Source organism: Cervus canadensis, chromosome 2 (genome assembly GCF_019320065.1).
Source record: "Cervus canadensis isolate Bull #8, Minnesota chromosome 2, ASM1932006v1, whole genome shotgun sequence".
Classification (NCBI taxonomy): domain Eukaryota; kingdom Metazoa; phylum Chordata; class Mammalia; order Artiodactyla; family Cervidae; genus Cervus; species Cervus canadensis.
This window is the reverse complement of record NC_057387.1, coordinates 6199975-6226463: the sequence shown is the minus strand read 5'-3', so window position 1 is coordinate 6226463 and position 26489 is coordinate 6199975. Positions and strand designations below refer to the sequence as shown.

The following is a 26489-nucleotide window of genomic DNA, read 5'->3' as shown; positions in this document are numbered from 1 at the left end:
GCAGATTCTTCACCAACTGAGCTATCAGGGAAGTGAAGCAGATTTAAGGTGCCATAACAATAAGCCTTCAGGGGGAAATATCAGGGGACCTCAAAATATATATGCATGAAACACTCTGAGTTAGTGTTTTCTAAGATCTCAACCTCTTGTTTTGGCTTTAGTCTTTGTAGCTTTTAAGAGTAGATTTAAGGGTCAGTCACAAACTGTTTTGCCCTCAGAGTTGATCTAGGGCTGATATACATAATCTTATTTCCATTGTCTCCATACTCTATAATTTCTCATATTACATCAACTCTTTTATTCTGCTATTGTGGGCTGAAGCAATCATACTGTGTTTCTGGCTGGAACCGTTCACTGAATTTCCTCTTGACCCCGAGCTTACTCAAAATTCCTGCTTCCTGGATTACAGAGCCCCTCATTCTTCACTTTATGATGGATAAGGATTGGGGTCTTCCTGCTAGACATTCACAGCATTTGTCAGGGTTTTTCACTGATGTCTCATGTATTCACACTGTCTCTTGTATTGATTACTTTTTTATGTGCATGAGGTTCCACTTGCATGCCCCCCCACTCCTATTCCAAAAGATTGTGCGACCCTCTTAGTCATGGTCTGAGTATCTGTCAGTTATTTTGGCTTTGGCATAATATTTAGCATAGTATTATCCATGTATTATTTTGTTTGGAGGTAGAGAAACTGAGTGGATATCGGTGGGCTTGATGAAAGTGAAAGAGAGTAAAAAAGTTGGCTTAAAAAAAAAAAAGTTGGCTTAAAACTCAACATTCAGAAAACTAAGATCATGGCATCCAGTCCCATCACTTCATGGCAAATAGATGGAGAAACAATGGAAATAGTGAGAGACCTTATTTTTTTGGGCTCCAAAATCACTGCAGATGTTGACTACAGCCATGAAATTAAAAGACACTTGCTCCTCGGAAGAAAAGCTATGACCAACATAGACAGCATGTTAAAAAGCAGAGACATTACTTTGCCAACAAAGGTCCATCTGGTCAAAGCCATGGGTTTTCCAGTAGTCATGTATGGATGTGAGAGTTGGACTATAAAGAAAGCTGAGTGCCAAAGAGTTGATGCTTTTGAACTGCGGTGTTGGAGAAGACTCTTGAGAGTCCCTTGGACTGCAAGGAGATCCAATATTGAATCAGGGTGTCCAATGTTGGCCCACAAAAGTCCATTCTAAAGGAAATCATTCCTGAATATTCATTGAAAGGACTGATGCTAAAGCTGAAACTCCAATACTTTGGCCACTTTATGAGAGGAACTGACTCACTGGAAAAGACCCTGATGCTGGGGAAGATTGAAGACAGGAGGAGAAGGGGGCAATGGAGGATGAGATGGTTGGATGGCATCACCATCTTGATGGACTTGAGTTTGAGTGAACTCTGGGAGTTGGTGATGGATAGGGAAGCCTGGTGTGCTGCTGTCCATGGGGTCGCAAAGAGCTGGACACGACTGAGTGACTGAGTGACTGAACTGAACTGATTGGTGGGCTGCTGGTACCCACCCGTTCCTATGTTCTACCCCGGTATTGGGTTTTGTGGAGAATCCGGAAATAGATCTTTGCTAATTAAAGCAACATCCACTGACAGCATCAGTATCACGTGGGAGCTTGTTTGAATATACAGAATTTCAGGTTTCAGAATTTGCAAGTTGATTAGGTTTGAGACACATTGGTTTCCAGATATATTGTATACCGATCACCTGGAAAATATGTTTAATGACAGTTCTGATATCTTTAGAGGTTACTTAGATGATGGTGGAACAAACAGGCCTGCTTTTATAAAGTTTTAATGAAACCTAGCTATGCTCATATATTTACATATTGTCTGTGACTTCCTTTGTGGTACCTCAGCTGAGTTGAATAGTTGCAGCAGAATTCTTATGGCCCACAAAAGCGAAAATTTTTTACTATCTGGGCCTTTTCAGAAACATGTCTGCTGACCCCTAGGGTATGAGATGAACCCTACTTCCTTAGAGGAAAGGAAAAGACAGTGATTTTTTGCCCCAGTGGCAAAATTTGCAAGCCCATCTTAACCCATCATGGGGAAGTTGATTCATTAAATCTTAATTCCCAAGCAGGCAATGAAGATTCTTGAGCCCCAAACTGATGCCAATAATGGTACCAAAGAGTCTGTGACTTTGTAAGGTCCATTTCATATTGCCTTCCTTCAAGAAACCATTGTGATTTTATGGAGAGGACACGTCTCCACAAACTGATTCCGTTAATTGTTCAAAATGAGTCCGACTTGTCTCAAGAATTGGGAAGAGCCAAGAGGAAATTCTGAGTAGAAATATTTGGGACCAAGGAATAAAAACAACTTTTTATGGTTTGGGTAGATTCTGCATTTTTACTACTGAAATCATAGCCTTAGCCCCAAACACCCACCCCTGGGGTGCTCACTGGTAGCCAGATTCAGACGGCGGCGTGGGCTTGACGTCTTTCTTTTAATTCTCTGGGAGAATCCCGCCACCTGTCTCTTATTTGGGGTTTTTAAATTGTGAAATGGCGGCACACACAGGCTCCAAGCTTACTGCATGTGTACGCCAAGCATAGGAAGACAGAAGGCAGAGATTTGGGCTGCGAAGCAGGAAGTGCAGAACGGGGGCTGCTGGCGCGGAGGCATCTGCTCCGCACACCCCGGGGGAGCGGCGGCTGTGGGAGGAGAGAGGCGGCCCCATGTAATCACTTGAGGATGTGGGCGCGCCGCTCTGATCTTCGTCTTGGAGATCCTGGCTCTCCTCCTTCCAAAACCGAATTTCAGAGGAGGTAGGCGTAGGAGAATGAGGATCCGTTTTCCTTACACAGAGTTATCTGGAGCCCAAGGGGTTTAGTGTGGGATTCTGAGGGAATCTTTGCTGTGTCAGTTGGGACTCTGGTCTTACTGATTGTAGTTTATTTTCCACTGTCTGCAAAGCCAGGGACACGACAAGAGGTTTTTGAGGCAGCGGAGTGGAAAGAAGTGGGGAGTCCTCTTCTCAACTCTAGGACATACCAACCAATTCTGAGATGTGGTAGCAGTGAATCAGGGTGTCCAATGTTGAGAACCACCTTACCTGTTACCAGGGAGCCTTCCTGGAATTCCCTAAGCTGCATTAGCTGGTTAGCTCAGCTGGTCAGAATGTGGGCGTTTGGACTGATATTTCAGCCATTCTCTCCACAGGGGGACGCATAATATGTTCATTTATTCCTTCATTTCTTCTGTCACTCAATGAATATCCATTGAAAACCTACCACATCACAGAATAGGGAAAAACATGAACTGGAGAGTCCGACAAACCCAAATTCAGATTCTAGTTTCCCTATCTGTGAGCCAACAACTCATTCAAGTTCTAGTTTAGTTGACATGTTTCTTCCCTTCTCACCCGCCTTCCCTGGAATCTCCGTGAATCTGTGGGTTGGGCTGAATGGTGTTATTTTTCTTCATTTGGTACAACTTCTGCATATTCTGTTATCACACCATATTATGTGGAAATTATTCGTTTAGGTTTCTGTCTCCTCAGGTTGTTAAGTCACTAATGGCAAAGATCTTCATGAATACATGTTCACCCTTAATTTCTGACACATGTTAGAATTTAAACATATGTCTGTTGCCCCAAAAGAATATAAATTCCTTCAACATGATTTTCTCATCTGTAAAATGAAGGTGATGAGAACACACCGTGTGATTTTGTTGTGAGGGTTAAAGCACAACAAGATATTGTGTGAAGAGTTTGGGATGTTTGGGAGAGTGCTCTATAAGTATAAAGTGCCCACAAATTGTGGTTGTTCTAGTGTCTGACTTGATTGAGATTTGGTAGAAGACAAGTCCAAGAGAATTGTGAGGCTACATGGAGATGTCTTGGTCCATGTTGCCTATGGTGGATGATTGGGGGAGGACCTGGAGACTTAGGTTTGTGAGTCACAGTTTGTGTGTATGAGTTGACGCTAGACAGTTTGTTCCTGCAAACTCTAGGTCTCCTCCTCTAGGTTATCTGCTCACAACAGTGGGTACATGCCATGTTTATTTTTTTTATGCTTATACTTTTTATGTTTCTAAGCACTACTAAGAAAGTGCATAAGTAGATAACTGATGTTGATGGGCACTACAAAGCCCAAATCTCTGGACCCCATGTTTCCCCATATTCCTGGTTTGTATCTGTCTTGTCTTGAGAACATGGATAGTGAGGCTATTCTATAGAGAACATGGATTGGGGGAGAAGAGAGTAAGTTCTGTTTGAAACAAGATGAGTGTGAGAGCTGGCGGTCAAATCTGCAGGACTGGGGAACTGGAAAGCGGTGGGAACTGAAGCCTTCTTATTTAACTTTTCATATGTCTGTTTTCAGCTCCCAGAACCAGACATAGAGCTCATTGTATAGCTCCCATGGTGCTTAGAGCTCACTCATTAAAAAGAAGATGCTAAACATTTACTGACCCATTGCAAAATGCTGGGCCCTGCTTCCCATGTAGGTAACAAAGAACTGCTGCAGATGTTGGAGCAGAGTTGTAAGATAATATGACTTCTGCTCCAAGACGACCTGACCTTGCTGTGGTGGATGAGCAATATTGGGAGGGAGAGGAGGTGGGGGTGGCGAGGCCCAGCAAGAGAGCAGGTGGGTAGTAAGGGAGTGAAGGAGACCTCTGCCGGAAGGGCTGGAGAGGAGGAGGTCTGACTACGTGAGAGGTTACTGACTCATCTCTCTCCATACCGTTAGCACTAAAGAAGTCTCCCTGCTCTGGGAGGAGCAGTGACCGGCCTTGGGTGCCTTTGGAACGAAAGCCAGTGATTGTATCCAAGGGAAGATAATGAGAAACACACAGACTGTGAAGATCAGGAATGCACCACAAATCTTTTTGTTGCAAAACTTCACTTTCCAAAGCCCTGGGCAAGGGTGCAGAAGCCTCTTTGTGTGAACTTGGCCTCTTTACCAGGAAATGCAAGATGGAATCTCCCTTGATAAATCATAGGAGGGATCATATCCAAGAGTCTGAGAGGCTGGCAGAGGACCTGGGTGGGGTAGTTGATGAAGAAATGGAGGGTCATGTAGCCCTGATTAGAAGACAGGAAAAAGCAGCATTGTAAAAAGTGCCCAAGGGTGGGGAGACATTAAATTTCATTTAAGCATCCCCTGCCCTATCCCCAGTCCCAGCAGTCTAACATTATGGAGAGTGTTCTTTTCTTCAAATATGAAATATTTTTGTAATTGGAGAAAAGCCATTAAAAAGGAGAAACCACTTTCATCCAACTAAAAACTCTAGCAATTCTATATATGTAAAAATAATAATTCTGTATATACTCCAGAATTATGTCAATTCAGTCAGATATATGAATTACCTTAAAAATGTCTGTGCTATTTGGAGTAGGAGTTTAATTTTTATGAATCTGTTCTAAGTAAACATACTGAAAGGGAAAAAATACAAACACAAAAATGAAGCATTAGGTACAAAAAAGAAATAATCTAAGTGGCCATTAGGGTATGGTTCAGTGTATAGGTTTTAAACCTTTGAAATGATGGGTTTGAGAATTTTAATTTTAGGTATTTATTGAATACCACTGAAAGGAATTTATGTCATATTAAGAAAAATTAGAAGTTTTAGAGTCAAATAAAAGTATGAGATCAGTTATGTAAAAATGCACACACAAAAATCAAACCTTTAAAGTAAATATACTAAAAGATTAGCCATGTTTGATTTCAGATGAGGAGATTATAAGGATTGTTTTTGGTTCTTCATACAATTGAAAGCTCATAAATAATTAATATGTATACATTACATCAGAAAAAGAAAAGAAGGTATGTAATTTTTTTTAAAGGAAGATACTGTGAAAGTATTTGTTCTTTTCAGAGAGAATGTGTGAAAAATCTAGGTACCCTCCTCTTTCTTTCCCTGGGATTCTGAGATTATTTTTATCCTCAGGAAGATCTTTTGTGAGATTATTTTTACTCTCAGGAAGATCTTTTCCTTCCTCCTCACAGGTTAGTCTGTTTCTGGGGATAAAAAAATAGTGAATTTGCTGTTTGAGCTCTGTTCCAATATGTGGTAATTCTTTGTTACCTTCCTGGGAAAAAAAAAAAGGTATGAGACACTTTGATACGGTATTCAAGGGCTATCAGCCCAAAACCCCATCTGATCTCTCTAACTTCTCATCAGTTTCCTACATGTATTTTAATTAATTATTAATTATTATCATTGAATTATAATTGACCTACAACGTTATGTTATTTCTAGATTTACAGCACAGTGACTTGATTTTCCTATTCATTGCAAAATGATCATCATGAGAAGTCTAGTTACCACCTGTTATCCTATAAAGATGTTACAGTGTTATTAACTATATTCCCCATGCTGTGCATTTCATCCTATGACTCATTTATTCCTATGTGTATTTTCTGATCTGTCAGAACCCCTCTCAGACTCCTTATTTCTTGTTTGGGTCCCCACCTTCCCGCTTCTGAACCTCTATTTCTTATGGGGACATGTTCACAGAGCATGTATTAAACAGCCAAGCAGAGCAGGGACCTTGTTCAGATGACCAGGCTGATCCTGCTGCGTGGTGTTTACAGACCACTGCACCTCTCTGAACCTCAGGTGGCAACCTGTGACAGGAGGGAGGGTGACAGATGGTTGCCAGGGTTCCTTGCGTCTCAAGAGCCTGGCAAGTCCTGTTCCCTTGTGGTCCTAGGAGTGCTCATTCATGTATCTGCACCTCATAGATCTGTCTCCCATGGTGACAGCTGCCTTAAGCGCCCACGGCCCTCCTCTGCACCCGGCAGATTCTACACTTCCCAGTTCACTGGTCCTTGTCCTTCATGATATGTCCCAGGAAGTTCCAATTCACAGTGACTGTGCATACCAGTCCTTGCCACTTATATTTACTGCCTCTTATCAAACCATGGCACATGCCAAGGATATAAAATGCACTATCATTTGAAAAAATTTCAACTCCAGGGAAAAGAAAACAAATTAAGTGAACTTTGAGGTGAAGTTGCATACTTCTCTAAATCCTTTTTAAAGTTTTTATTTTATATTGGTGTACAATTGACTGACAATGTTGTATCAGTTTCAGCTGCACAACAGTGATCCAGTTATACATGCACATTTACCTATTCTTTTTCAAATTCTTTCCTCAGGTTGTTACAGAATGTTGAGCAGAGTTCCCTGTGCTATACAACAGGTCCTTGTTAGTTACCCATTTTAAATATAGCAATGTCTACATGTCCATCAAGGTCCAATAGAGCCCAACATGTGACCCCCCACTTATATAAGGGGAGAGAGTTATTTACAATATTTAGACTATAACATTTCTGAAAATCCTTAGAAAAATTACCCATGAGCCCACAGTAAGTCTGTGTTTCTTTGTTTTGAGTCAGAGTAATTTTTTTTTCTTTTTCACCAGCATATAAAAATGAAATTCATAGGAGCTTGAACAACAACAGCATCAGAGGGTACATATATCCCCCTTCTATCAACCGTTAGTCTAACCTTCAGTTCCATGTATAATTTATACCACAACCAGAGTCCTTCACTCTCTTCAGGTTTCTACAGGTACTTTGCTCCCCTCCTTCCTCCCCTCTTCCTCTGTGCTCACGTGGGACAAAAATAAGAGTTTGGGTGAGATAACCAAAGATACGCTCCAATATCAAGAGCATCTTTGCCCTGTTCCAGCACCAAAGGGCACTTTTAGAAGGAGGGGGTCAGAGCGCTCTTCTGACTCAACCTCACAAGCGTAGCCATGGCAGATGGACAGTTCCCTGCTGTTTACTCTCCACCCGTGGAGCCTTCTTTTTCCTTCTGTTTCTTATAAACAGCAGAAGAGACTGTGAACCGTTAAAGGGCAGGCATCCTGCCTTGTTCATCTTTGCAGCTTTTTTTGGAACGAAGTGTGGTGCTAAACACAGGTAGGCGTTGGCATGTGTCAGTGGAACGAATGAGTGAACAAATGCAGGACAGAGAATCTGATGGTAGTAGAAGCAGTGTGGACTATGGAAAGAGTACAGGGTTATAATCAGAGCGGTGAATGTGTCCTTGCTCTGACTTACTGGTTATGTAACCTTGGGGAAGTGCCTTCCTCTCTGTGACGGTGGTTTCCCCAGCTGTTGAAAAGGTGTGATCTGTGTGTGTGTGTGTGTGTGTGTGTGTGTGTGTGTTGGTTACTGATGGAAAATGTGTACCTTAAGGAGAGTATATGCTAATTCATGTGGCACATTGTTGCAGCTCAATAGCAGGCACTTTTGTAGCACTGTTTTTCCTCAACTATTTTAAAATTAAAAAACCTCAAAATCATTCAGGAAACACAACCCATAATCCCATCATTTAAGAATGATATGAAATGAGAAGTAAAATTTCCCTTCTCAGCCATTTCTTTTAATTCCCCAGAGATAGCTACTTTCTGTAACATTTAAGGTCTGATGCTCATCCTTCCTGATACTTTTCCAAAGTTGCATAGGCATATCTTTATGCACAGCAAAGTGAATTAGCTATACATATACATGTATCCCTTCTTTGTTGGATTTCTTTCCCATCACCTCTTTTGAAATGTTCTCAGGATGGCATTGAAATGGCGAGGAAGGCTTAGGTTGCAGAAATGTAGTGGAAAAATTACAAAGGATATCTCAACAATCTCAACAATGATACTACCCCACCATCACCCCACCCTACCCCAGGGGAGTATCTAGAAAGGGCCTGTAGGCATATGGTTAGGATTGGCCTTAATTAGCATCTTCCTCAACTATCTGCTGGAAATATCAAGTATGTTATTAAAATTCACAGATGCAATCAATTGTTAGAGTCACTGGAGACCAAGAATTATTTCACAGGCATCAACACTGTTGTGGTTCTGACAGGAAGGAGAACAATTCAGCCTGGAAAAATGCAAACTGATGGATACAGTGGGAAAAGGCTTAGGGAAACAGGGCTGGAGACAGGGTGAAGCAGGGAGGCCTTTAAAACTTTAAAGGGGCACTGAAATCTCAGTGATAAAGAGAAATAATACTTCAATGTGATATTGCAATACCGCAGCAGTGGAGCTCCAAGCTAATCTTTGACATGTAAAAGCCTTGGTTAAGCACATGAATGTTAGACATATCAGACATTAGGCCATGATTTATGGAAAAAAATACCTCTGAAAAAAAGAATAAGTAGATTTAACTGTTTCTATTTGCTTCCTCGGGTTGAATTAACAAATTGCCAGAAACTGGCTGGCTTACAGCAACAGAAATTTATTATTGCATCCTTGATGCACTGTTAATGCATTAATAATGCATCGTTCCGGAGGCTAGAAGTTCTGGCCAGGAAGGTGTCAGCAGAGCCATGCTCCATCAAGGGCTCTAGCGAGCCATCCTCCTGGCCTCCCCTAGCTCCTGGTGCCTCCTGCCATTGCTCCAGTTCTGCCTCTGTGGTCACACAGCCTTCTTCCCAGTGCGTGTCTATGCCTCTGTGTCTGAATCTCCTCTCCTTTCTCTTATAAAGACACTAGTCATTGGACGATGCCCTCATCTAGTATAACCTCAATTTAACTTGATAACATCTGCAAAGATTCTATTTCCAAATAAGGCCGTGTCTATAGGTACTAGGAGTTAGGACTTCCTCCTGGGGTGACACAGTTTGACCTACTACACTATTATTAATTAACAGTGGTGGGTTTGGTTTAACATAGATGCAGCAGAAGCGTATTTTCTGTTTGGAGGAATCTGGCAGCCAAGGCATGGGCCAACACCTGCCATGATTTAAATACCTAAGAAAATATTTAAGGATATACAGTTTGGTTTCTTTGGGGGTACATATGCTCTAACTTCTGCTAGTGGATGTGGTGACCAATGGGTGCAGGATTTTTAAGGATAGTCCTGATTTTACATATTCAAATGATGATGATTGGAAAATCTTTTTGCTCAATTTTATCTTTCTGTTGTTGATTTTTTAATTTTCTCCATAAAAGCAGTTTTCTAATTTATTATGAGTATAACTGAATGTGATAACTTTTAGAGAGTTTTTTCACATAAATGCACAAACTAGGGGGAAAAATCTTCTGTCAGACCTAGCATTATGACTTTTTGTTCATGAAATATGATTATGCCTCTGAGACCCGCCAGAAGAGGATGAAACAATGGGGGTCACTGGATATCATTTGAATTTTAAGTTGAGATAGATGTGCAAGGGAACCAAATCTGTTTTCTCTCATGTTTCAGACACATCAAAGCCAAGTTCTGAAACATAAATGTGGCATAGTCCTTTAGTGAACATTGTTATTAACATCCTATAAAGTGTAGGAACAATCATAAAGTGTAGGAACAAACATAAAGTGTAGGAACAATCTGTTGTATAGCAATAATATTTAATAATATTAGCTATTTTGATTATTGGATCACTAATCCATATTATATAATCACTAAATGTACCAATAAATTAACAATTCAATAATAATAGCTAATGTTTGAGTGCTTATTACATACCAGGCACAGGGATAGATCCCTTTAAGAGCATTATTTCACTTCTAATGCAGTAATTCTTTCTTAAGAATGAGATTCTGTGTACTTGGGTTTGAAATGTCCTACATATTTTCTCTGCTTTTGGTTGGGGATCACTAGCCCGTTTGGAGATAGTTCTGTACATAGGCTGTTTTCTGTATGAGTACATTTGACCTGGACACGCAGGAAGCGTGGTCAGCAAATTGTGCTGGCACCAGTGAAGGAGCAAGTCAGACAGAAACCAGTTGTCATGAACATCTGCATTGTTGATACTTTCATTACACCACTAAAGAACTTTTTAAGAGCTTGGAAAGAGTTTGCTTTTTTCAAAAAGGCTAAAGTTCTCCCTGCAGTCTTGTTTGTAGAAGTGATTGATTTGCTTTGTAAGCATTTTTCATAGTACAAAGATAAAATTAGATTTATTTTAATTCAGTTTATCCCTCACTATAAACTAAGAAGAGTAGAAACTAAATAAATATATAATTTTAGAAAGTGTCTGAAGAATGAAGTCCAAGAATTTGAATAAAGTGACTAAAGGCGTTTGTGGACTTTCCATTCCTGTTGAAAATTTAAATTTGTTTAAATGCTTGACATTTCATTGCTTTAAGTACATGATTATCTTGAGGCAGGAGAAGGGGCTGAAATAAAGATTCTGAAATCTGAGGTTCAGACATGAATTCTCTGTGTAGAACTTGGAAGGGAGTGTTCTATAACCTTGATAGGAAAAAAAATCCTCTATTTTTCTAAACTCTAACAAAAATGTAACATTTCTTCCAATTAGTAGAAATAGTAGTATTTTTCTGTCACATAATTTTATCAGCTATCTCAAAATATTATCAATACTCATCACCCCTTTGAAACTATAGTGTTATTAGATCATTGACTAGATCTTATTATTTAATGGATTAATAAGATCTATTATTCTACTATATATTTTAAAATATTTTGATAACCATATTTCAAATATTTTATAACTAGTACCATTAGTTTTGTTTCTAATCCTATGCTCTTTATTTTATGCATTAAACATTATTCCTGGAAAACACTCAGAAGCTTTACCAGACTGCATCATGGTCCAGGGCACAACAAAAGGTTAGGATCTCCTAGGTTGGAGGAACCCCATTGTCCTTCTCATTTTTGATTCTGTGAGTGTATGAGGGCTTGGGTGTGATGCTGATTTAGGAATGTGTGTGTGTGTGTGACGGTGGGGTGTGGCCTTGTAGGTGGCTCATGGGTCAAGGGGAATGAAGTGAAATAGCTGTAAAGTTTTCCACTGTGTGATTCCTTACTGAAGATGACACTTTGCTGTCCACCTTCACCCAGGGTATCATGCAGGCAGCAAAATGTATGCTGACTTGGAGCAGAGAGGCAGGCCTCTGAGCTCCACTTGACTGCTTTCTGAATGTGTGGCCTTCTGTATCTTGTCTGTGAAAGGAGTTGAAGAGCATCTCTCCTCTCGCCTCATGCAATTGATCACAGAAAAAGAGAGAATGGAAAACTTCTGGGTAAACTCTAAGACGCCCAAGGAGCGTAGGGGAGTCCTGCTGGCAGAGAGCTCGTCTGGGTGCCGATCTAGTGTGACCCTGAAGCCGAGCACTGTGGACCAGCCACAAGGAGCCGGAGGCAGCTCTGACTGGATGCTGGCCTGGGATAGCTGAGGACAGAGGTAATCTAGTGGGAAATTTCAAAAGGCTTGTGGTAGGCTATGTCCATGTCCTAATTCCTGGAATCTGTGGATTCCTTACCTTATGTGATAAACGGGATTTTGCAGATATGATTAATTAAGGTTAAGGACCTTGAAATGGAGAGATTTTGCTGGATTATCTGGGTGGACCTGATGTAGTCACAAGGGTCCTTGAAAGAGGGACTCAGGAAGATCAGAGTAAAAGAGAGGAGATGTAAAGACGGAAGCAGAGGCCAGAGAGGAGAGGATGGTATGCTGCTGACCACGGGCCCAGGAATGCAGACAGCCTGGGGATGCTGGAAAAGGCAAGAAAACAGACTCTCCCCTAGAGCCTCCAGAAGGAAGACAACTCTGCCAATACATCAACTTTAGGACCTCTGACCTCAGGATAATAAATTCATCTTGTTCTGAGCCACTATGTTTGTGATAATCTGTTACAGCAGCAATACAGGGCCACTGGGCCTTTAGGCTTGGCAGAGTGCTTCAGGCTTATACAGAGTCCTTGCCGTAGTATTGGTGTTTACTGTGATTGTTTAATATTTTTCTCTTGCTATACCTGTGTTTCTTTAGGCTGGTAAGGATAAACATTGAGCTACTAAAACAGCAAATAATAATAATAATAAAGTTTCTGACTGCATCCTCAATTAGAGAACCACCAACTCTTTCTCTTTCATGGCATTAAAATCTCCTCTAACAGCTCCAGGGATGCTTAGCGATTTTTCCCCTGTGGCTCAGGAATGGAGCCATCTCATCTACCCTGAAACAGCTCCGTTTTCCTCCTCTTCCTTCCCCACTCCCATTCTGGCTCCTGGAGGGTCCAGCGCCAGACAGCGGGGGAACGTGGCTGCTGCCACCTCTGCCACTGCTGTGTCCCCCATAGCCACACCCCCCAACCCAGGGAATCCCTCGTGAATGTCCACCCCTGGGAGTGGCACCAAAGCCACGCTGGGATGGCTCCGCTGTTCCCCCACCTGCCAGGTCTCGCCAAACCCTGAACCTCTTGATGCTTTGATCCAGGTTTTCACTGAAAAGGAGGAATCATTTTCATCCCACTTCAAAGCCAGGATCCAGTCTGTGGGTGTTTTCAATGCCTCAACAGTATAGCTAATATCCACTGGAATACTTTTGGTGATATTGACTGAGTTCAGCATTAATGCCCACTCTGACTTTAGTTGCTTTAACCCAAAGTGCAAATTTCCCTGAGCTGCTTCTGTCATCTGTTGATGCTCAAAGGCTTGCGTGGTCTGGAAGGGAAAGTGGTTCCTCTCTGATTTGCCAGAAGCGAGTGGTTATGTTAGCTGAGGAGCCAGCACACTAATTTCAGTGATTTGATTCTGGTACAAGTTCCATGGGGCCAGAGGGTGGGATGGTGCTTTTTGCTTTGGCCTGGGTAAACATTTGATGCTTGTTACGGTGGTTGAACTGCTGGATTTGATATTGTATCCGTGTGCCAGGAGGTTCACAGTAAGTGAGGGGTGTGGTCTGTTAGGGGAGAGTGGCCGTGGCTTGGCCTCTGCACACCGTATGCGCACACACATGTTCTGTAACACGTGAAGACATTGTGTGGGGGCCGACCTCCTGACACTGTGGGCAGTGGTCTCCGCGAGGGGAGGGGAGGCGGCGGAGTGTGGTAGAGACGGCACTGGACTGGAATGAGTTTCCACTGCTTGCTGACTCCTACTACTTCCCATCTGTGAGCTTTCTTCAGTCCTCTGCTCATTCCTTCATGACTCGGGCCATAATGATTTCGTGCCAGGCTAAGTACTTTTAGAGTTGAGTAGTGAACAAGGTGGATGCTACCCCTGTGCTTTTTTTTTTTTTTTAATTGGAGGATAATTGCTTTACACTGTTGTGGTGGTCTCTGCCATACATCAACGAGATCATCATAATTATACATGTATATCTCTGGAGCCTCCCTCTGGAGCCTCCCTCTCTGCTCCAATTCCACCCCTGGGCTCTGCGACAATCCCTGTGCTTTTAGATCTTACTAGATCTTACTGTTGATTGCAATTGCAATGAGTAACAACGATCTTATCCTTAGTACTCGCTGAGGGTTATCTTGTCCCAAGCATGTGGGTTATGATGGAAGAAGCAGGGAGTTAGTGGAGGTTGAGGTCAGGGGAGACGCTAGTAGGAGATGATTACTTACTGACGCTTGTCCTACTTTGGACTCACGTCCTTTCTCTGACCCTCTTTTCCTCTCTGTGTCTTCTCTCTTGGCTTCCTCGAGCCACCCTCCCGGCTTGTCGCCTCTCTTCAGACCTCTTTCCCATCAGCCTCTCTAGGCTGACCTTTTGCTCAGGTTCTTGTCCGGAATCTCCAGCTGCATGATGGACCCCTCCTCATGGAACCCTCAGGCATTTCAAAGGCACAACATCTGTGGAAGAACTCAACTAGGCCATTGTTTTTTCTTCCCTTTTTGGTCTCTGAAAATTTTATCATAATTCTTTTTTCATTTAGGTCAAAAACTTAGTCACCTTTAACTCTCTGTCATACCTGCCAGTGACTTAGCCCTACCCTTAGTACCTTGGCAAGTTATTAAGCACTGTGCTGTGGTTGTTCTGCCTGTAAAAGAGTCATGTCCATCTCAGAAGGTTGTAATAAAGATTAGATGAGTCAACACATGGGCAGTGCTTATTAAAATGCCTGACGTAATATCAGCATTCTATCCAGGTACATCCTCTGACCCCCTGTTTCTCCATGTTTTTTTCTCTTGTACCTTAACTCTTTGGTTTTATAACTCTCATTGTCTGTTATATTTCTAAATTGTTTGCAAATTACTCCACAGACTAGTGGCTGGACCTGAACTATATGATACTACATGATACTACATGAGACATGATATCCTTGTTTTTCTTCACATTTCCCAGAAACTCTCTCTCACATACACAAACACACAAACATATATACCTCTAAATATGTACATATATGCATATGTACACACACACACACATGTATATATGTACTGAACTATACAAACATGCACACATACATATATAGATTCACATATACTCTTTTCTTTGTTTCTCAATTGGCTCAGTGTTTTGATGATGCTTCAAAAAGAAAAACAGTGAAAGTGTTACTTGCTCAGTCGTGTCCAACTCTTTGCCATCCCATGGACTATAGCACACCAGGCTCCTCTGTCCATGGAATTCTCCAGACAAGAATTCTCCAGGCAAGAGAACTGGAGCCTTTCCCTTCTCCAGGGCATCTTCCCGACCCAGGAATTGAATCCAGGTCTCTCGCACTGCAGGCAAATTCTTTACTGTCTGAGCCACCAGGGAAGCCCTTGGAAAGAAAAAGACCTGGGCAAATCCTTACTTATGGTGTGATGGTGAAAGAGGAAGTTTGAGAACTGTCCAGAAAATAACTTTCCAGCCCACTAATCATAAGATATATATATATGTTTTGTTTTGTTTTTCAATGAACCAGTCTTTCTGTTAAGGGTAGATTTGCTGACTGGTCTTAGTGAAAATTACCAGCAGGGATGTTCTCAGAGACTCTCTGTTGCTATGAAATGGATCTGCTCAGAAACATGGAAACCCTTCCTTAGATAAGCCCTTGTAAATTGTTTCTGTGATGGAAATAACAGTGGGAGGTGGTGTTAGGGATTTCAGGTTCACAGCGTGTAGTTAGGATTTTTCTTGACAGTGTAATTTCATCATTATGTATATCTTTTAATTATGGGCTTTAATTGCCTATTTTCATTCTGTAATTAAATATAAAGATGTTAATTTTGTAGATGTTACAATCAGCTCAAATGCACTTCCCGATTCTTTCCCCAACTCTACTTTCAAAGAAAATTAATACATCTTTAAAAAGTTTGTGTACAGAAGGAGCCTCTCAGAGGGCAGCTTTTGGGAGCCAGTGGGTGTTTTCATGGGAGGGACTCTGGCTCAAGAAGGATATGGGAGCATTACCCTCATTATATTCCCTGTAGATTGTGCAGTTTCATCTCCAAGGGATCTTGCTGGGCCTAGGGCAGTTAGAACTCCTTGTATTTGTATAAATAAAACCAATTTCTCTTGACTGAAATATTTAAAGGTGGCATTAATTGTCAGTGAATCACTAACAGGAGAGGAAAGAACTAATGTTAGAGCAGCTCTGGCTTTTTGTTTCTCTTGTGACTTACTTCATCTTAATGATGAAAAGACATTTTAGATTCATGGAGTTTATATTTTGTGTGTGTGTGAGTAGCTGATTATCTATGTTTCTATCATTCTATCACTTCTCTATCATCAGAGAAAGAGAGGAATTGCTTTACATTTTTAACAAACACAGACCTTAATTAAACTATAATTTATTTTATAAGAACTCTCAGTAATTCAGGTCTCTCTTCATTTCTTTCTCTAGTTATAGCACTCTGCTTTTAAAAGGCAGGCACTGAAAGACAGTCTTTCCCTATGGACCTTACTATGTTCATTTTATCCTATATATTCTACATATTTATCTAGTTCCCCCCATTTATAAATATAAGCAAAAAGAGGAAGCTTGGTAGAGTAGAAACAGTCTTAGTAAGGATCCTGGTCCTTTTGCACATGTATCTTCTCTTTTTACATATGTAGGTTCTCTATATTTTGTCTCCCTGGTCTCATACTTTAAAAGCTGTTTGTATGCTTTTGTTCTTCAATTTAGATATCTGGTCCCAACCTCTCCTCTGAGCTCCAGATTCACATAACAATCAGAGCTCTTGATATCTCTACCTGGATATTTTAAGCTTGATGTGTCCAAAACTGAATTTACTTCTTTCCCAAACTCTTTGCTCTTCTTTCCTTCCTAGAATTGGTAAATGACAGCACCATCCACTCAGCTAGTCAAGCCCAAACTCATAAAGTCATCCTCTGTGGTTTCTCTTTCTGCACGAGAGCTGTCAACAAGGCTTGTTTTTTCTCTAGAATGTCTCTTGTATGTGTCCTGAGTTGCTTTAGTCGTGTCCAGCTCTTTGCAACCCGATGGACTGTAGCCCTTCACACTTCTCTGTAGGATTCTCCAGGTAAGAATACTGGAGTGGATTGCCATGCCCTCCTCTAGGAGATCTTCTTGACCTAGAGATGGAACCTGTGTCTCTCACGTATCCTTCATTGTCAGGCAGGTTCTTTACCACTAGCGCCACCTGGGAATCCCAGAAGGTATCTTAAATCTGTCCCAGTTCAGGCTGCCACCACCGCTCATCCAGCTGACTGCAATAGCTTCTTCTTTTCTCCTTTTCGGTGCTTCTTCCTCTTCATCTTTCCCCCAATACCAGCAAAAGCTGTTATAAAACACAAATTAGTTCATGTCATTCCCTTGCTTGAAAAATGTTTTAGATTTCTTTTATATACAACTCAAGTTTCTAACCATGGTGTGTTAATCATTTTGAGCCGCCATAACAGAATGCCACAAACTGTGTGGCTTAAACAACCGAAATTTATTTCCGCACAGTTCAGCAGGCTGGAAAATCCACGATCAAGGCCCAGCAGGGTTAGGTTTAGGGTAGGAGCTTCCTTTCTTGCTTGCAGAAGCAGGCTTCTCACACATGGCAGAGAGAGAGAGAGAGAAAGTGAGCTTTCTGATTCTCTTCTTATAAGGGCACTAATCCTGTCAGATCAGGACCTCACCCTTATGATCTCACTCAACTTTAACAACCTCCCTATATGTCCTATCTCCAGCTATTGTCATATTAGGGGTTATGGCTTCAACATGTGGGTTTCGAGGGAGACATGAGTCAGTTTTTTGCCCATGGCTGTGAAGCTGTTTATGGTGGGGTACTTTCCACTCTCTGTGGTCATCTCCAGTCCAGTCACTCTGGATTCATTTTGACTTCTTTAACAGGCTAATTTCTCTTCTACTTAGAACCTTTATGCAAGCTATTTTATTTGCCTAGAATAACTAGCATCATCCTCTGCTCCTGCCTTTCTCCTGGTGATTCGTTTTTGTCCTTCAGGTCTGAGCTTTCACCGTCTCAGGGAAGGCCTCCCTATTTGCAGTTACCTTTATTATCCTCAGCCCCCAGGTGCCAGATGTTTCTGTCACAGGACTCAGCACACCTTGTAAATTCTACTAGGACAGCAATTCCTGTTCCTACTGATGGGGTTACCCAGCATTTAACACAGAACTCGAAACATACTCCATACTCAATAATATTAAGGGATGAATGAATGAGTAACAGACCCTCTGTCCCCTAGGAATGAATAATTCAGAGGAGGATTAATGTACTTTCATAGGTAATCAATGGACTGGGTTAAGTTTGACATTTACTTTAGGTGAGAGCAGACCATCCCTTCTGCTTTACTATTTTACCAAGAAATTGCCCCTTTCCCTAATTCTTCTTTATTGTGGTAAAACATACATAATATAAAAATATCATCTTAACTATTTATAAGTATACAGTTCAGTGATATTAAAGATATAGTGTGCAACCATTATTACCATCCATCTACAAAGCTCTTTTCATCTTGTAAAACTGAAACTCTATAACCATAAATAACAATTCCTCATTTTCGCCTCCTCTCAGCCCCTGACTACCATCATTCTACTTTCTGCTTCTATGATCCCACTTTTGTTCTCACCAGTTCTTCTGAACACACCGTTCCATCAGAAGTCTGAATCTGAATCCTATGTCTGCCCCTCACTCATATTCTGGTGGAGAATATTGTACAAAACTTACCATTTGCTAATTACCTTGCAATTATTCCTACTAAAGATAATCTCAATATTGGAAACCCACATGGAGTTTCCTTTCTAGAACTACTTTAACAGTGAGGGATAAATATTGCAAATCAAGTTCTCACGATTGGAAACTGAGGAAACACTGCTTCACTCAGGAAGCATTCCTTAAGAGCTTCTCATGATCCAGGGACCAGGCTGGAGAGAGGCTGGGGCTTGCAAGGAACCACACGTTGTTGACCTGCTGAAGCGTGCATTTCAAAGAAAATATGCCTGGGCCAAAGGCTTGCACATAGTAGGCACTTAGTTAATAGTCAGTGAATGAGTGGATAAAAGTGGCAGTGGGAGGCCAAAGACACTGGAAGAGGCAAGGCCAGGGAGGGCCTCAAAGGCCATGCTAGGGCTAGTGGTGGGAGTGGAGTCTTCTTTAAGCAGGGGAGAGACCTCACTGGTTTGAATTTTTTAAAAATCCCCTTTGGCTGTAGAACAGAGGATAGATCAGAAAGAATGAGACTGAAGCTATAAGCACAGACAGGAAGGGTTATAACTAATTAGGTGGGAGCTGAAAGCATGGACAAGAAGGGCTTTCAGAGATGGCTGTATAATTTAGGAGAAGTCCTACGGCTGCCCTAGCAGCGCGGAGAGGTAGAGACAGGCGGGTGGGACACCATATTCTGGGGACTGATTGGTAGGTGTGGGCACAATTAAGTTGAATGTGTGCTTTAGAGAGAGAAAGTTGGAACCTGTGTGTGTTTGTGTGTGTATGCATGTAGGAGTGCAAGTGAACATTTAAAAATGATTTCTACTAATACTTATCTGTTTGGCCTAAAGGCTCGTGAAGCCCTCCTTATGCCTTACTCCCAATCACATGCTCCACGTCACACAGAGAAATGGGCAGAACAGCTCAGCCCAGTAATTCCATCCTGACTCACACTAGCTGTTTCCAGCCGACTTAATTACTTGCTCCCCCCTTATGTTCATGCAGCATTTTCCTTCATTACACTTGTCACACCACTATTTTTATGAGTTTATATAACACATTCTCCCTGCTAACCTGTGAAATCCTTACAGATGGGAAAGTGCATCACTTATCTTTTTTTCTATCTATCTATTTATCTTTCTATCCCTGGAGCCTAACTTACTCAGCACATAGCAAGTTCTCTAATGTTTGCTGAATAAAGGAAAAGCGGTAATTTTGTAGTTTACTTAGCCAACACCTAAAGTCTCCAGTGGAAACTCTTGTATGGCCTCCTGTATTTTGGAAATAACATTAATAACAGTTCCCAATGTTAAAGAACCGACTCTGTAATGCCAGATACATTATGTGCAACGTTCAGGAGGTCCTTGGAGTTTAAAAAGTCCTAAGGAGATGGATATCATTGACTGCTTTCTACAGTTGACAGACGGAAGCTCACAAAGGTCAGGTCACTTATGAAGTCACCCAGCTAGAAAGTACAGACCTACATCTGGAAGCAAAGCCTGGCTCCTTAGCTTCTGTGCCCTGCAGCCCGCCGTTCCCTATGGTGCTCCATCCCTGCATTGGGTTCCTGCACGGTGGTGAAAGTCACTGCCCTTCCTATGAGAGTAAAAGGGTTTTAATCTGGTCAAAAGGAAACAGTGTTTCCTCTGTTCTCAAGGAGGTTTGACCAGTTACAGAGAGGGAACCAAGAACAATATTATCCCAGAGATGTGGCCAGTTTGTGCTAACTCTAGCTCCGGATGTTGGAGCTGGTTCCCAGGAGCGCAGGAGGAATGATGATCGTTCAACTGAGATTCAAGCTCATGGTGGGTTGAGGATTGAGATTTCCCTTCCCTTGAATGTTGGCCATTTTCTCTTCTCCTAAGATTCAGGCAGGATGCTTTCTACTCCAGGGAGAGCCAGTTCCCAAATTGGCTCTGCCGCTGGGTTGCAAACTTCGACTTCATTGAGGGTTTGCTATTTCCAACTCTAGTTACTATAGTGATTTCAAACAAAAAGGCTACAATTCCCTATCTCCAGATTGCCTTGCACATTGTTGATATTCTATTAGTATTTTATTTGTTGATGGGTCCTAACTGGCTGGTTAGTCTTTGCAAGGCTCCATTTGTGGATAAATCACTGCTGGTCATTCCAGGCTCCTTAGCTTTTTTCCCAGTGGGTTTCTCATTGTCAGGGTAACCCAGGGAGAAAGAGGAAACACAGGGAAGGCTCCCCCACATGGACAGGTGGGGATATCCAAGGGAGGTGTTTTAGCTTGTTTTCTTTCTGCCTGACTTTTCTATACTCTCCAATTTGGATGACTCATCCACACAGTCTTTTTATTTAGCATCTTGGGACTGAATAGCGCCTCCCGGTAAGCCCTCCACCCTAGGAACTGGGCAGAAATGAACATGGGATGTTATTAATTTCAGGGTAGTCAGTGATTTCAAGCTTGCAGGAAGGTACCCTACTTCCAAAACCACTTCCCTCATCTGCTGGGTATTCGCTTCATTCCTTCCTCTTTAGACTTGCATGTGTGCTAAGTCACTTCAGTTGCATACGACTCTTTGCAACCCTTTGTAGCCTGCCAGGCTCCTCTGTCCATGGGTTTCTCCCAGCATGAATACTGGAGTGGGTTGCCATGCTCTCCTCCAGGTGATCTTCCCTATCCAGGGATCAAACCCACGTCTCCTGCATCTCCAGCATTGGTAGGCAGATTCTTTACCACTAGCACCATCTGAGAAGCCCTTTTCAGGCTTGAAGTGAAGTGAAGTGAAGTCACTCAGTTGTGTCTGACTCTTTGCGACCCCGTGGACTGTAGCCCACCAGGCTCCTCCATCCATGGGATTCTCCAGGCAAGAATACTGGAGTGGGTTACCATTTCCTTCTTCAGGGGATCTTCCCGAGCCAGGGATCGAACCCGGGTCTCCCGCATTGGAGGCAGACGCTTTAACCTCTGAGCCACCAGGGAAGCCAAATCTCACCATTAGACACACTGTTCACCACCTCTCCCGTTTCATAGTATTTACACCTATGTTCTGGGGTTTGGGCAAGAGTTTTTTTTTTTTTTTTTTTTTTTAGAAGGGGATCCATGAAGACTTTGGGCAACATGTAGGGAAGGGAAAGGGTGAATTTAGCGAGACCTGAAGTCAGTAAAGTTCATTCATTTGGGAGAGACTGAGTTCTGCAGACAGATCTTCCAACATATAGTAGTTATATGTAGTTAAGAACATGGCCTTGCAACAAAACTGGCTGAGTTCAAATATTGTCTCTATTACCTACCAGTTGTCTGGCCCTGAGCAGGTGAGGAAAGTTCTCTGAGCCTTATTTACTCATATGTAAGTTAGTGATAATAATCATTCTTTACCTCATAGTGTTGTAAGGATTAAATAAAGAAATATATACAGTAAACTGAGACTAGTACATGACACACAGTAAACACTCATTAAATGAGCTGCTATTAATATTTGGTCTGTCTAAATAAAGTCGTTCCTACCTGGTATGTCAGTCTGTCTCAAACCTTCTGGGATTCAGCATTGGACACCTAGGCTTGCAAAAAGCTAGGGCTGGGAAGCGTCTGAGAGGCTCTGAGGCCTGAGTCATAGAGGCATGGGAAAACAGTGTCCTGTCCGTTGCTCAGAACACATCTCTTCTCACAAAGCTGCCCGTCGTTGGCCTGCAGGGCAGATGGACCAGCCCTCCAGGTGTGACCGCCTATCTCCATATAAAGCCATCTCCCCTCAAACAGTGGTGCAGTTTCTGTGAGAGTCTCTCAAGTAACAGTAGGTTATGTTGAAAGACCAGGGAGGTAGAGAAACTGTCCCAGTCACTGGTCCCTGCATTGAACCTGGTGAGGGGCACTTGGTGGAGTTTATAGGTCCTGGAGGCCTGTGTATAAAGAAGTCTCTGACATGGAATGGAGAACATGAAAAGTCTCAAAGACACAGTTGAACATCTTATTTTTAAGTCAAGGACTTTGGATGTTTTTGTCGTGATGGTTCCTACAATGCTGACGCGTGTTCCTTCCCAGAATGATGCTCCCTAGCACGTTTCTTTCTTGAAAAAGGCCTCAATTCTCTGGCCTTGACATTGGGGAAAATGGGCTCCTATTTTTCTTTTTTTAAGTATAAAAATAATACAACCCAAACTTAGACAGGATTTTTTTTTTTTCTGGTGAAGAGGACTTTACTCATAATCCTATCAGCTGAACACATACATTTCAGTATTTTTCTATAAACAAAGCATTTTTTAAATTGAAATTATAGAGCAAGACATTTCTAAGAAAATTCAACTCATGCTCTTGGTTTAGTCAAGGACTTGCTGACTGTTCTCAGAAAAGTTAACCTGGCTTTTTTGGGGGGAGGCAAATGTTGCATCCTTACAGATGGGAGCATTGGAGTCTTTTTGTGTGATGGGTGTGGTGGAAATCAGATTCTAAGCCTGAGCCCTGCTTCCCTGTTTGCTGGATGACTTTCAAAGAGCGTCTTCACCTTTCTGGATCTGCTTCCTGGCTCTTATTACACAGGTTACTGCTGCATGGTGAGAGCACCGGCTTCTTCACCATGTTCTCTGCTCAGTCTTGACACAAGCAAAAGGTTTCCAGGGACTCAAGGTATGATTTCATCTGTATGGTCTTTGACAACGATTTGATTGATTTATACTTGTGGATTGATGGAGAGCCTTTATTATCTACTGTCTTCTACACTACTTTCCCAGGTCTTCTCCTCTCTCTGGTGACAGGGGTCATTTGCTAGATCATTTCATCCTTCTGTTTTCATTATTAAGCCACAGGAGACTGCGCATCATTGATGGGATGGCAGGAGAGGAAATGTTTCTAGTGCAGAGATGTTCACAGCTAAAGGGAGCTGTGAGTTGTGTGTAGAACTCCACTCCTCTGCCCTGAGTCATTTATTAGCTGCTTTATTTCAAGGGAGGAAGGTTAATTTTGGGTTCCCTCTGGAACATTAAGGGATTCTTGCCAAATCCAGGGTAGCCTTGAGCGGTAACCTCATGAGGCCCCTGGACGTGTGTGTGTGTCTGCTTTGGGCCAGACCCAAGGTGCTGCCCGGTCTTATCCACAGTACGGTGGAGGATGGGGCCAGTGTTTATCTTGGTGGACCTCACTTGAGCTGGACACTGCTGTTTTGTCAGGTTGAAGTATACCTCTCTTTTTCAAATTGCCCAGGGACTCTCCCTAGGTGCTTGGTCTGCCAGTGATTTTGACTCCTGCTCTTCAGGTCCTCGAGGATCACAAGGGGAGCACTGTGTCTCCCTGCCAGCCCGAACCTAACAGCAGTTAACTAGGACCAGCATGCATGGCTGCAAGTACTATCAGGTCAAAGGTCTAGCCAGTGAACCAGAACTTCACTTCTCTCCCTAGGGGGGCTGATGCTCCTGGGCAGGTGGACCTGTTGGAATCCCTATAGCTTGTGCCGAACGCCTCCTGGAGCAAGAACGGGGCAGCCTGCTTGCTTCCTAGTTCAGGTTGTGAAGCGTAGTGGGTACAATCAAGCTGGAGCTGGGCTGGGCTCAAATGCCAACTCCACTGCTACCTGGATGTGTTAACTTAGGCAATACGCCTCAGTTTCCTACTTTGTAAAATGTGTGTATTTTAAGGACTTTGAGAATATTGTTTTGAGAATTAAATGAACTAACACTTTAGATTGAAGCATATGTGATTGCTGATATTTTCATCATTGAAAACCTATAAACATAACAAGGATTAGCAGAATGCTGTCAAAATATAACTTCTATATGCTGTCTAGGATACTCACTTCAAATATAATGATATAGACAAGTTGAGAGAAAAAAGGATGAAAAAAAGCTATATTATGAAAATACTAACCAAAAGAAAGCAGGAACAAACTATATTAATGTATGTGAAAGTCCTCAACAAAATATTAGCAAATAAAATTCAACAATGTGTTTGTACAGTCTTTTAGAAGAATTATACCTACAACCAGGGCTTCACAGATGGCTCAGTGGTAAAGAATCAGCCTGCCAATGCAAGAGACGCAGGTGTGACCCCTGATTCAAGGTGATCCCCTGGAGAAGGAAATGGCACCCCTCTCCAGTATTCTTACCTGGGAGATCCCATGGACGGAGCAGCCTGGAGGGCTACAGTCCGTGGGGTCACAAAACAGCTGAACATGACTGAGTGACTAAACAAAAACACTACAACCAAGTGGAATTTATTCCAGCTGTACAAGGAAGGATAGTTCAGATGAAAACTCACATGATTACAGTAATTGATATAGAAAAATAAGATCACAGGATCCAGCACCCACTCATGACAAACACTCTCAGCAAGACAGGAATAGAAGGGACTTGCCTCACTTGATAAAGGATGTCTGTAAAAAGTCTATAACAAATGGTATACTTAATAATGAAAGACTGGATGCTTTTCTTCCTAAGACTAGAATCACAGCAAGTATGTCTTCTCTTGACATTCTTGTTCAATATAGTCCTGGAAGTTCTAGCCATTGCAAAAAAAAGAAATAAAGGTATGCAGATTAGAAAGGAAGAAATAAAACTATGAAGATGACATTATTGCTTATTTATAAAATCCCAAGAAATCAACCAAAAAATTCCCCCTCCTGGAACCAAAAAAGGGGTTCAGCAAAGTCACAGGATACAAACACTACAAGCTCAAAAATTGGATGCAAGAATCAGTTGTATTGCCATTATACTAGCAATGAACATGTGAATACCACAATTAAAAATACAATGACATTTATAATCACTAAAAATATTTACATATACATTTAATAAAACATGCAAAGAACTTGTTCGCTCAAAATTATAAAACCTGAGAAAGAAATTAATAGGACTATATAAATGGAGAAACATACTATTGTATTGAAAGAGTCAATATAGTAAAGATGCCAGTCTCCCCCAAATTGATATATAGGTTTAGCACAACTGTTATCAAAATATTAATAATTTTTTTAATAATGAATACAGACCAGATTTCTCTAAAATTTACATGGAGAGGGTAAGGAACTAGAACAATTTTGAAAAAGAATAATAAAGTGGGAGGGATCAGGCTACCCTTCTTGAAGACTTAAGAAACTATTGGAGTCTAGGCTGTGTGGTACGGGCAGAAAGAATAGACACACAGATCAAAAGAACACTATAGAAAGTCCAAAAATAGACCCACACAAACATGCTTCTCCGTGGCTTCATTTTGCAGAGAAGTCTCTAGACTCCCAGTATTCTTGACCACTGAGCCTCACAAGGACCATCCATCTTCTGGATCTTTCCATATCTGTCTTCCTTGTTAATCTCCTTCCCCACTCATTCTATAGTCTCTCAAATGTCACTTTTTCCACCAAGGCTTCATTCTTTCTCCCATGTGGCCTTAGAAATTCTGTCTTCTATGAAACTAGTCAAATCATGTACATCCACATCATAAAATCTTATGGTTATTAAAAAAAAAAGAGAAGTCTCTAGACTTGGAGTCAGGAGCCCCAAGTTTAGGTCCCAGGACTATCTACTTGCTGTGTGGCCTGGACAAGTTTTTCCAGTTCTAAAAGTCTGATTCTTTGGATGTAAATCACTTAACTTTTTCAGTCTTTTTCCTTTTCTATTTAAAGGAGATATTTTGTCCTCTCTCTTCCAACCCTCTGTTTACAAGGAGATGCAAAACCCCTTTCTCTTTTATGTGTTAAGGATTCTACAGGCCAAAAGAATGACTACATTAATTGAGTTCATAATAAACCTCAGTACTGTCAAAACTTGACTC

General features: G+C 41.8%; 1 protein-coding gene and 1 non-coding gene across 4 annotated transcripts in view; one reads left to right on the top strand and one right to left on the bottom strand.

The window, feature by feature from the left end:
• The window catches only part of DDR2 (discoidin domain receptor tyrosine kinase 2), a 172604-nt gene that overhangs the window by 29248 nt on the left and 116867 nt on the right, over positions 1–26489 (top strand). The window lies entirely within an intron of this gene.
• Positions 21645–21716, bottom strand: TRNAW-CCA. The gene has a single exon. It is a non-coding gene; the product is annotated as a tRNA-Trp (tRNA).